Source organism: Numida meleagris, chromosome 8 (genome assembly GCF_002078875.1).
Source record: "Numida meleagris isolate 19003 breed g44 Domestic line chromosome 8, NumMel1.0, whole genome shotgun sequence".
Lineage (NCBI taxonomy): Eukaryota > Metazoa > Chordata > Aves > Galliformes > Numididae > Numida > Numida meleagris.
In genome coordinates, this window is record NC_034416.1 from 3,041,629 (window position 1) to 3,053,807 (window position 12,179).

Consider the following 12,179-nt stretch of genomic DNA (forward strand, 5'->3'; position numbering starts at 1 on the left):
TCTTCATAAAGTACCGTTTGGAATTAAAAACAACTGCTGTTTCTCTCAGATCTTTCAGAATGTGTCGGTTGTCTCTGGAGGCATTTTACTTTGGGCAGCTGGGAGCTATTAATAGGATATATTGCAGTGGGGAGTTTGAAGGGGAGAGCTGTGGGAAGATAAGCAAGCTGTTAAAGGTACCTATAATGTTGTCAAATTTTTATTTATATTATTGGAATAACTTCCAGATTCTCCTGAGCAGCATCTAATCGGAAAAATGATTGGATTTGAGTTATGCTTCCAGGCCAGGAATGCTGATATCTATTTCCAGTTATACAACACTGAATCTAATCCTCAGCACTGTAATCTCTATTTGATCCAATTTTAGCTTTGATTTTTTTTTTTTTTGCCTATCTTTGAAGAAAAAATGCAGCAAACAGTGAATACAACTGAAGTACAGAGAATTAGGTCATAGACGTGTGAGTTCTAGTGATAAATAAACGTTCTGTAAGTGTTGGATACTTCCACTTTTGTCACTAGAGCTATAGCCAAGCCCTGGTGGAGGCAGAAAGGGGCTGGCAGTGATAAATCCAAAGTCACTGTGAAAGAGCAGGCATTTAGGTTTTTATCTCACAGCTTGGGCTGGTTTCCCTTGGAGGGGTCCCTCTATGAAGATGGACGTGTCCCCAGCTCTGGCGTTGACTCCCTTTGTGTGCAGAATGGGGAGAAACCCAACATTTTAAGAGTGTTGAGGAGGGGGCTGAGGCCAGGCGACATTTGTCCCCATGTAGGTACAGCTTTGGAGCTGCCATTCGTGCCCAAAACTGGGACAGAGCCAGTCCTCCCGCAGCCCACCTGTGGTTTTACTGGAACATGTTGACCCCCAGGAGCAGAGCCATGCGCTAAGAACTCGCAACCAGCATCCCAGCATGCTTCTCATTGCCCAGCCTGGGGATTTCCTCTCACTGCAGTGTCAGACTCAATCCTGTTTTCAGTTTTTTGCTTCAAAGGCTGTGCCAGTTCTCATGCTGAGTGGGTGTTTTACAAGGCTCTGTTGACACTAGCCTGTCCTTTGTGGTGTGATTATTTACCAACTTTCTTGAACTTTTCAGGGGTTGGCCTTTACTCTGTGACCCCGCAGGTGGAACTACATGCTAATCCACTTATGTTGTCTTCCCGCTCTCAAGTGTGTGGGAAGAGAGGGTCTGATAAGTCCTTGAATAAATTCCCTTTGGCTAAAACAGAGAAGGGAAGGTTATCTTGGGTTGTATTTGTGTCTAAACTCAAGCCTCTTGTATGCAAATAAATCAACTTCCTCGATGGAAGTTACTCGAAGGAAAGTTTTTTTTTTTTTTAAAAAAAAACTCTTACACCTTTGAAAGAAATCAACCAGAAGAGAAAAACATGGCCCAACAATGGGTAGTATCTGGGAGTTGCCTCTTTATGCAGCTCAATGTCAGCTTCTGAGCCTCCCACATTTCCACCTGCCCCAGCCCCACGGCTGGTCTGGGAGCAGGGAAAAACAACATGGAGATGCAGCAGGAAGATGCTGGCATTGTAGTTTGACAAAGATTTAGAAGGAGCAACATTTCCTTTATGGTCCAGCCTAAGCCACAGAAAGCATACCAGGCACAAAAATGTTAAGGTTTTAGAGCTTTTTAAAAGGAAAAACAGAGAAATAGGACAGACAGAGGTCCCAAAATGGCAGAAAATAAAATGCTAAGATAAGGAAATCTGTGGTGTTTTCTCATTTTGAACAAAAACAAGGGCTAAGTTAACACATTGTCTGACAAAATCTGAACATGTCCTAGCTTAGGTCAGAACTGCTATCTGGCTTCTATCTTCCCTCTAAAAAGAGGGAAGGAAAATAATTACTTTTTAAAATGATTCCCTTTGTTGAATGAGAATTAACTCCTTATTTTATCCAAGCATTTTATCATCAAAAGAACCGAAGGGGTACAGGAATAATAAAAGATAGAGAAAGAAACTTTTTGCAGTGATTTGCTCCCAGTGATTTTTAGATTGTAGTGGCATTTTATCCAGACACCGATTTTCATTTGCAGACACAAACTGAAATGTATACATGAGACTTCTAATATCAGAAGGCTGTTGTTTAATAACCAGCCTACTTCTCGAGGAGACAGGGAAGAGAGCAAAGAGCCAACACTCCCAGCACTCCCCAGGTGCCCATGTGTTGTCTCTCCCCTGGGGAGGGCACCCTTGGAGATGCCCAGGAAAGAGAGCTCCAGTCATTACTGAAGTCCGAAACCTTGTCCAGGGAGGAGGGCTGGCCCCTTTGTCAGGACAACCAGCCTGATGGGTTTCAGTGCTGTTCAAGCAGCTTGGTTTCTTCAGCAACCGCAAAGACAAGAAATCCCTCTACAGAAAATAAATGTCAGAGGGCAGGCAGTGGCAGGGCACGGAGGAGTCACCCCGCAGCTCCTGGCAGCCACAGCACACCCTGAGGACATTCCTCTCGTCCAGCCATGGGCCACTCTCCTTGCCCGGGGGTGACCACAGAGGCACACGCAGGTGTAAGGCTTGTGCCAGCCCTGGCTGGGAGGGACTGTGCCAGAAGCAGAGGCTATCGTTGTGTAAGCACTGAGTTTCCCTGGGTGTAGGCTGGCAGAAGATCTGCACTGATGCACTGCTGAGGAGGGAGCCTGATAAATCAGGATAACTGTTTACATTGTGCTTGATAGAAAAGAAAGAATTTTCATAGCAAAGAGCTATGGGATGTATTGTCTTGAAAAAAAAAATGAAATATTTGGGGGGAGGTGGAGGAGAGCGCAAATTCTTAGAAGCCATCATTAAATTTACAAGGTAAGTTGGAAATAAGAGGATGAAGGGTGCTGTGCCCAGCAGTGGGGCTGCTCCTGTGGCCTGGCACCAGGAGGTGTGGATGTGGGTGACAACCACATTCATGGAGCTACTGTCAGTGCAAGGCATGCCAAGAAGAAATGGCCACACACTGATGCTGTAGGAAGTGGAGTTTGGGTTAAAGGATGGAGAGCAAAAAGCCTGAGGCTGCTGGGACAAAGAGGAGAGGAGAAGGTACATCTACAAATGGTTTTGAAGTGATCTGAGTGTGACCTATGTGACTGACATAGCTTCAAAGGCTCGTGCTCATCTCAGCTTTGCATGTATACAAGCTAAGCTTGGCATCTCATTAGATGGGTGGGGAACTGAAGTAGTATTAGTCAAACGAACAATTACACTTTTTATCTTTTTTCCACAAGTAAGCTTGAACTTTGGGTCTTTCTCACCATCCTGCTCTGAAACTGGAATTTCTGTTGTGATTCTCTATGGCTTAGGTGTTGTGTACGTTGGTTAAATGGTGTCTGGGTACATATCAGTCAGTCCAAACTGGGAGAAGTAGGAATAGATAGATGCACAAGGAATGGGCAGAAGGGAGAAAAGGAAATAGTTAACACGCACACACACAAACGTACCTTATCTACTGCATCTGTAAATTCTTCCTCACACAAAATAAGTGTGGTCAACAACCTTAGAGGCCGGAAGATTCCAACAACAACAAGAAATTTCATACTGCACTCTCACAAAAGAGCTTTTCAATAGTTTTTTAATCCAAGGAGGATACAGGAGACTGGCTTATAGGCACTTGCAGAGAGACAGCCACAGGGTTTGGATGATCACAGAGCTTTACTGTGTCATTATTGCAGGGTTTTGTAGCACCATCACCAGACTGTGGTTTTTGGGGCAGACCTGCCATGTTGCCTGGCCATAGGATACAGGCAAAGGTGGATCTGGAGCTATGAGTTGCCGTGATTACTTATTTTCATGGCTCTGCCAAGTCTTCAGTTTCCAGTGTCATCTCAAAAGCAATCTCAAAGAAGAAATGAAGAGAAAATTATATTTTTTTCCAGAAAGAAAATCTTATATTTTCCTGGCATTAGTCTGGCAAGAATTAGTGTTTCACAGACAGGAAGAGATGATCTATATGTTGCTTTCCACCAGCAGGGAACTGGAAGTGCCAAACCGTATCCAAGCTCCATCTCAGGCCTCAGAATCATTAAAACATTTTATCTGCCTGTTCCAGTATAATTGCTTCTCTGTACATGTCAAACCCTCACTTTATTATTTTTTCTATAACCTTAAGTGATTTCAAGGTTTTAGAAACTCCTTAGTTTCTGTCACACTATTGTTTGCTTTTCTCATCTCCAACAGTATTTTGACTAGGCGTTTTATTTCAAGCATGGGTCATTTTGGTCATAGATGGACGGTTGGACTGGATGATCATGTAGGTCTTTTCCAACCTTGGTGATTCTATGATTCTGTGTTTTTTCTGAATCTCTCTTTTTAGGAACCTTACTTGTATTACTACTCGTATTCATTAAATTTGATCTCAGGACTTCCAACAGAAATGCTTACTGTAACAATGTTAAAACAGGACAAGTCTGACTGCCTTGGTTCAGTTGGAGACTAAGATAACCTATTTCTCTTGGCTGGCTCTCAAAGGAAAAATCAGTTTCAGCAAAATGGGTAGATAAAGCAAGACCCAAGTCTTTACTTGAGCCTGGATCTCTGTCCTCTCCAGTGACATAATGATATTACAGATGCAGAGGTTCACATAATTCACTTGCACACCACCTTTGGATTAGACCCATGTTGTCTTCCTAGATCTTAGAAATGGAGAGAACTAACAGCTGCATCTGGTAAAATAGTTTTATACCAGCTGAGACTCTGGTTTTGATGAGGAAGGGTTGATGGGATGACCGGTACAAGCCCAAAATGATTGCCCTCTTTCTGTCACCATCGTGCTAGCTTCATTGTGCCTCATAAAACTGAAATCTGACTGAATTTCTCCTTCACATACCATCTTAAAAATGCAGAAAGCCAAGAGTTTAAATAACGTCTTGTGCAAAATTATCTCAATATTATTTTATCCTACTCTGTTTCCTGCAGGGGGAAAAAAGAGGGCCTTCTTCCCATAGGCAGGAGACTGGATTAGAGGTGCCTTCCAGACTAAGTCATACAGAGATCCAAAACAGTGTATTTCTCAGTTCTGTAATATCAACACTCAGGTTAAGCCGAAAGCAAAAACAAACAGCTGATAACAACAAAATTTCAGAATGCTTTGAACAGAAAAACATCAATCATTCCAAAGAGGTTTACATGTTTTAGCGTATTTCTTTCCTTTCTTTTCTTTTTGTAATGTTGAAGACCTAGACTTCCTCCTAGATACTTTTCTTACTATAAAACTGACTAATATGACCTAATCTCCTGCAAATATAGTTTAGATTGTTTTGTCTCCTCTGGAAAACTGCCTTCAAACATTAACCAAAGAATCACCTTAATAAATAAGTGTATTAGGGTGATAAAAACTTTAGACTTGCTGGCTCTGCTTTATCACCCTGCTGAGACCAACAGCTTTTCAAATGGCTGGAGAATGTGCTCACCTGTTTGGGCTCCCATGTAAACACAGTGTTTAGATTGTCTTCAGAGGTTGCATCCTTGTCCTCCCCTCTCTTTGTCTCTGCCTGGATTTACCCATGTTCAAAGGACCCAAATTCAGGCTGAAAGAGGTGCGGAGAAGGGATGTCAGAATGACCAGAGGAACTGAGGTGTGACCTGAAGAATTTTATTTACCTCGGGAATACCAAAGACTGGGAGGAGATACTGTAGACCTCAACAGAAAGAGGGCAAAAGGAAAGATGTGAGGAAAAACATGAGGTGGGAGTAGCAAAGAAGGAAAAGAAAGTTAATTAAGGTCAAGAAGGGTTGTTAAAACAGTACCTTTGATCCTCAGAGGTGTCAGATTGTAGAACACTGCTCTGCCTGGAGTAACAGAGAGAAAACCTTAATGAGGTCTGATCGTTTTAAGAAGGGAATGGAATGGCACTACTGTACACAGTGTGACCTAGATCTGTCCTCTCCAAGAATCCTGCTTTGGGTCTTCTCACACTACAGTAACCCTTTCTACTAAAGAAACTGATTAGGATAAACTCATCCATTCTAAAAAGTCTACTTTTTCCTTTTTTTTTTTTCCCTTCCAAATCTATCATAACAATGCTTGATACTTTCTTTTGATAAAGAAGAACATTGAAGTGCCAAGCTGGTAAATATCCATGTGTCTAGGAGCAAAGATACCAAGTTAGCTATTTGCAGTCCATTTTATCATTTGTGACCTTAGTATGCCTGAGAAACCCCTGACCTTGCTCAGAGCGCCACGTGGTCATAGCATTTTTGTGTTTGCAATCTTTATCTTTCTAAGTGAAAGGACTAAAGCAGGTGTCCATGTCCCTAAACATTTTGCTTGAAATATTCAAACTATTGGGCATGTTATCTGGCCTTGATTTAAGCAGATAAGGAAGTACTGAATCTAAGTATTCATACAAACACCAAACACCTAGCTCCATGGCAGCAAGTCTGTATGCCAGTGTTGCAGATCAAACTCTTCTCTAAGATTTAGTTTCCTCTCAGCAATCCAGATCCATTTTATCAGCCAATGCATGCCCACGGAGGAAGTGCATTCTTAGCTAAGTGAGCCAGCGAACCCTAAACAGCCTAATCTAATTTATTAGGACACAATCAAGATAGATGTATCAGAATTTCTAATTGAACATGTATCGTCAATAGCCTTTTAGTCTTCAATGAAAATATGTTTCACAGCATCACCAACTTCCCTGTAATGTTTCTGAGGTTAATAAATGCAAATAACTTGTCTAGTGTCTCAGCCAGTTAGTGACGCACAACAGGACTAAGCCCTGGGTGCATGTCACTGAATGTAAACGAAAACATGACTGTCTTCCCATCAGTTAAGAATGTGGGTGAATGCAACTCCCATTGTCTCACACACTCTATTTTCTACCAACGGTGTTTCCTCTTCTCCCCTGCCCCCTGTTATTCAACATTCAGTTAGCAAGGAAGAATACTAGTTAAACAAGTTTGGACACAAAAGTGTAATTTAGACTGTAGAGCAACACTATATATGAACAAAGAGCCAAGAAATAAGAAGCATTGAAACCTATGAAAGAGAAAGGCAGCCTGAACTAACCCCTCTGCAAGAAGTGTTGACTCTTCTAATACAAATGTCTGCTTCGGTGTTGTGTTATTTTAAGCTGTGCATAGCTGGGGCACTTCCTTGATGCTCTAGTAGAGAAGACAACCACAGTTTATACCCTTGGAAGATTCAGGTACTGTCTTGCTCTAGTTCCATGTATCAGACTATAAGCAACCAAGTTATGTGCTGAACAATTCATTCCAGCATCCAGGCTCACTTTCCAGAAAAACAGCACCAGAAAAAAAGAAACAAACAAAAATCAAAAGCAAACCAAAGCAAACAACAACAACAAAGAAACCCAACCTCATCCCAAAGCAGAAAGCAAATTTTCATGTAACTAACAAAGTTACATGAAATATGTATGTTTCATATGTCAAAGCATATGAAATGTGACAGTCCCATATGCCTTATGGGACTGTCTCCTCTGCACAAAATCTTGTATAACCATATCAGTCCAAAGCTGGATGTTTGCTGACAGCAGAACAAGTGTATCTGGGAAGGGCACAGGTAACGTCATGGTTTGGGTGATGTCTACACTAAAATATCTTAAATAAAATGCTGTTTTGAAACATCTGTAGAACAGAGTGGCATGGAATTAGCTAGCTTCGTTCTTTAAACTACAACATCTAAACATAGGATCATTCATTCTGGACACTAATCACCAATTTTTAATTGAAAATTTACACTCAAGCGTTATCATTTGAAATGAATCTAATTTCTCCATACTGCAATAGTTCCTTTTTGAAGTGCTTCTGCCCAGCTAGCTTTTCAAATGGGTTTGTCATTATGCAATTGTCCTCTGATGTAAGATGACAGGATTCAAGGTATTATGTCTCAGGACATTGGAAATCCCATGCATTATTGCAATATCCTTTCAGTTCTGCTTTCTTTCAGCCAGCAGCATGCTCACAAACTATTTAAAAAAATGCTGCTAGGGCGTTTGTTTCAATTTTTGGAGTTTCAGATCAATCTGCTTGGAATCAGATAGAATAAAGGAAAGAAGTTTCCCTGGATATCTCCCTGTCCCCCTGGCACTGTACTGCGCTATAAGGAAAATGACCATGTTACCTGATTGTCAGTAAGACAGAAACTTGGATAAAAATTAAGGCATCTAATGATCAGATTCCTCAATCAATGTGGATTCTCTCCTGTTTACAGCTTAAAAATAGAGTGTATTTTAGCTACATACCCCAGGCTGCTATAACGTGGAAAATATACTTACTTATGCTGGTGTGAGAGGCTGGTGTGCAAAGTGTATATCAGAACATGGGAACAAATGGAATCTCTGTGCCCATTTCTTGGTTTTGAAGCAGATATTCCATACACTTTGGGGCTTGATACTGCTTTTAACTTTTTACTGCCTACAAGGACTCAGCAACAAATTTATACGATCTATTTACATGATCCTAAAAGCAGTTTAATTTGCTCAGAGCTGCATGGAGAGGTCCTGGAGGCTTCCTCATCACAAACTTGTTTCTGGCATTCAGCTTTTACTACTGTATGTAAAAAAAAAATGTCCAGAGACAAGAGAAACCAAGTAATTTTCTGGATGAGTGCCATTAGGAGATGTAACACTGAGGGATGTGGTTATGGGCATGGTGGGGTTGGGTTGGCGATAGGACTTGGTGATCTTAGTGGTCTTTTCCTACCTTAATGATTCCGTGATTATTCTATGACTGTAATCAAACATCTTAAAGCCTAATGGAGATTTTAGCACTTCCTGAAAATAAATTACCAGCCCAGAGGAGCGATTAAGTGGAATTGCAATCCAAAACTGTAATCCTAAAAGCCTTATGCTTGATTGTTGCCTAACCCTAACGTGTGTAAGCACTACAGGCTCCCGTTTGGGCATGGGAAATCAGGCACCTGGGAGACCCCAGGGATCCTCCCTGTTGGCAGATTGGAGTGGTTTGATTAAAATCAGTGCATCATCAGAAAACAGCATCCCTTCAGCTGTGGGAGCAGGTACCCTGAGAGCACGTTGAAAGAATGCAGGTGTTTCTGCTGCTGCCGTGCTAATGGCATGGCCTTGTGGAGTGGGGAGTTGCCTTTGTGCCCCTTTTACCCAGCTGGGGTTCTGGTCCTTTCCCTGGGCTCCTGGGGCTGGATTCTGTTGGAGACAGAGAGCTGTTGGTCCAAGAGGACAGGCTGGGGGTGTGGATGCTCAGAAAAACCTGAGCCAGAGGGAAAGAGCCTCTGGGCTGGAAAGGTCTGGTTGTGGGAGGGAAGAAAGCCAAGGGAGTGGCAAGGTTTGTGGCAACTGGGGCGTGTGTTGTGGATATGAATATGGCTGATGGAGTTCCTGGTTAAAGGACTTTCCAACCAATTATGGATTATTTGGGGGAGGGTGTCTGCTTTCTTCCCTGCTTGAGGGGAATCCAAATGCACTCGCTGGCTTTATAGAGGAGATTTTTTTTTTTTGTGGTGGAGATGAAAGAAGTAATGGATTTGGGGATTCGTGGAGTTCAACTACAGCTCTGCTAAACAAGTGAGGGCTAAAATACTTGATCAACCTCTGCTTTCCTCTTTATAAAAACAGTGTAAAAACATTCATTTCTGTTATAAGGAATCTCGAAGTCTAGTGATGAGAAGAGCTGCAGAAGAGCTGTGTATTGGTGATAATGGTGTCTGTATCACCTGTATTCTTCTGAATGGCTTTTTTTCTTTTTATAACGTGAAAGTATTTGGCTACATTATTATTGTTACACTGTCCCTATAACGTTTGTTTGGCAACACGGAGAAGTACTACACATTGTATACTGCAGTGGACCTTAATGTATGATTTTTTTTTCTTTCACTCTTAGAATTGTGTCATTTTAACAAGTGTTTTTATGGTGTCATTACTTAATGTGAGGTTGCTTTTGCCTATGTGAGAAGTCCCACTGGCTTGGATAAGCCATTTCTGAGAGAATCTATAACCTGCAGGAATAGATACAGCCAAGAGGAAAGCATTGATGGAAGCATTTCCCTTCCTCATGTATTAGGCATGGCTAACAGTCTGGCTTTTGTCCTGTTGTGAAGGAAGATAAGCCCAAGGATAATTCCATTTGAGATCACATAACAGCACAGTACCTTAGTATGTAAAGTTACCTGAATGAAAGTTGGACTGAGCATATTCAGCATATTTGAAAACTAGTATTGTGCTCATTTGTAGGCTTTGTCTTACTCAATTAGAAATGACTCCTTGGTTTCTACTGGCCGTGCCTTTGGAATGTTTCCCAAGAGGCCAGTCATTACGTTCTGACACCTCTGCCTTCCCCACTCATTAAGTTTGGATTATGGCACCCTCCCAGGTTTTAGTTCTCTTGTTGAGAAGTTGTATCTGTTATGACTTTAATGATACTCACCTAAGGTTTTGCATTTACACAGTGTTTCTGTTGCTTGAAGACAAGCTGAACATACTTGGTCAGGGAGGAGGCAGGTGGGGGTGAGGCTGGCTTGCTGTCTCACAGCCTTGGCTGCTAATTTGGCACCAGGCTCATCTGTCCATGGAAAGTTGAGTCGCTCTGGGCCATGTTTGGCAGTGGAACTGCAGGAATTAAGTGTCCTGGGTTACGAATGCAGTTGTTCATCTCATTTTAGTGATTCCAAATCAGTCAGTATTTCAGCTGAGATTTTTCACGGGTTGACATACCTGATAGAAACACCTAGCCTCTATTTGGTCCTACTTTGGATTCCTTAGTGTTTTTTTCCTTTGTTTTGTTCTTTATTCTAGATGGAGCTCTATGTTTGAGAAACATCATATTCACATGTGGCAACTTTAGTAATATGTGATAAATCAATGGATTCAATAGAACATCTGTATGTAGGTGAACTACAGTAGATAAAAAGCTGACAGTCTTACAAATAGTTTTGAAAACACCCTTATTAATTCAATGGATGGGGTCTTGTGCATGTTGCATTTATGGTGCTTTTCCAGCTGCTCAGTTTGGAGGAGATCAGTGAGTTAACTATCAGCTCCCTACTTTGGGGTATGATAGCCCAGAGGCAAATAGCTCAGCAGGAGTGATCTTGCTGCACTTATCACCTCTGAGATGACCACACAGCTGAATTCAGAAGTGTTAAGGTTGGGGGGAAATGTGATCATGTGCTATTACTTGCAGTTGGGTTAATACAGACCATTAATGTGATGACATAATGCATAAGTTCCTTTAAAAATATGGAGGAGCTTTCCCTTCAGAGAATGCCACCTCTGCAAAATAAAAATATTTTATGGGAATATGTCAATTTTGGTAAAAGCCTTGATGGAGTATTTCTCTAATGGTTCAAAGCAAAGGTAGATTAATTTAGATTTTGTTTCCACTTCCCATTTTATTTCCTCTTGCTTTAAAGACTCTTTTGTACCAACGGTTATAATAGTGAGCAAAACTCTTCAGATAGTAGCAAAACTTTCAGTACATCTATTCTGATTTTCTAAGGCAATGAATTCAAAAGTCTTAGAACTCCTATTCTGTGAATTCTTTTAAAAAATGAGCTCTTGGCTGTGAGATCCCAACTCAGCAGATGTGAGCTTCTATGTGGCCTCCTGAACAGCGGCAACAAACCTCCCAGCTATGCAGAAAAGGCACAAAACTGATAAAGAAGAACAATGCAACCAGGAATAAGGATGTATAAAAGATTAACTCCTCTTCCCATGGGCTAAATCTCACCCTTGCCCCGAAGGGATCAGTAGGGTTGGAAGCAGAGTGCACTTCTTGTCTCAGTCATCTGACTCACACCAAGTGTTGGATGGAAGCCATTAGGATGAGGCAAGCGAATATCAGAAACAATTGGTTTCATCTCTGCAATTTGCATAGCCTGTGCCTCCATTAATACTATCACTGTTTTCTGAGCAGTTCTTGGTATCCTTTCCTTTTAGAAGCTCTCCCACCTTGCACACAATGCAATAATACGCTTCTCATAGACAGAGAATCCTGTCTTGTTTTCACGGACTCCTTTAAGTGGTGGTAAAGGTTGTTCCAGATCACCTGCAGGTCAGTTAAGCACAAAGGAAGCAGACTTACTCATTATCACTTTGTCCTCTAATCAAGGCTGAAGCTTTGCTAAGAACAAAGCATTAATTTAAATATGAATGGTAGGGCTTAATTTCCTTCACCTGTGCAGGAGAAGGTAATTCTGCCTCCTGCAGGAGCCAGCTGCCTGCCTTTGCCTTGCTTGGTCTGTTGGTTTACTGCAG

General features: G+C 41.6%; 1 long non-coding RNA gene across 1 annotated transcript; it reads right to left on the minus strand.

The window, feature by feature from the left end:
- On the minus strand, positions 3,549-12,083 carry LOC110403240. Its single transcript, XR_002441571.1, has 3 exons — positions 5,737-12,083; positions 5,400-5,516; positions 3,549-3,826 (listed from the first exon to the last, which is right to left on the minus strand). It is a non-coding gene; the product is annotated as an uncharacterized LOC110403240 (long non-coding RNA).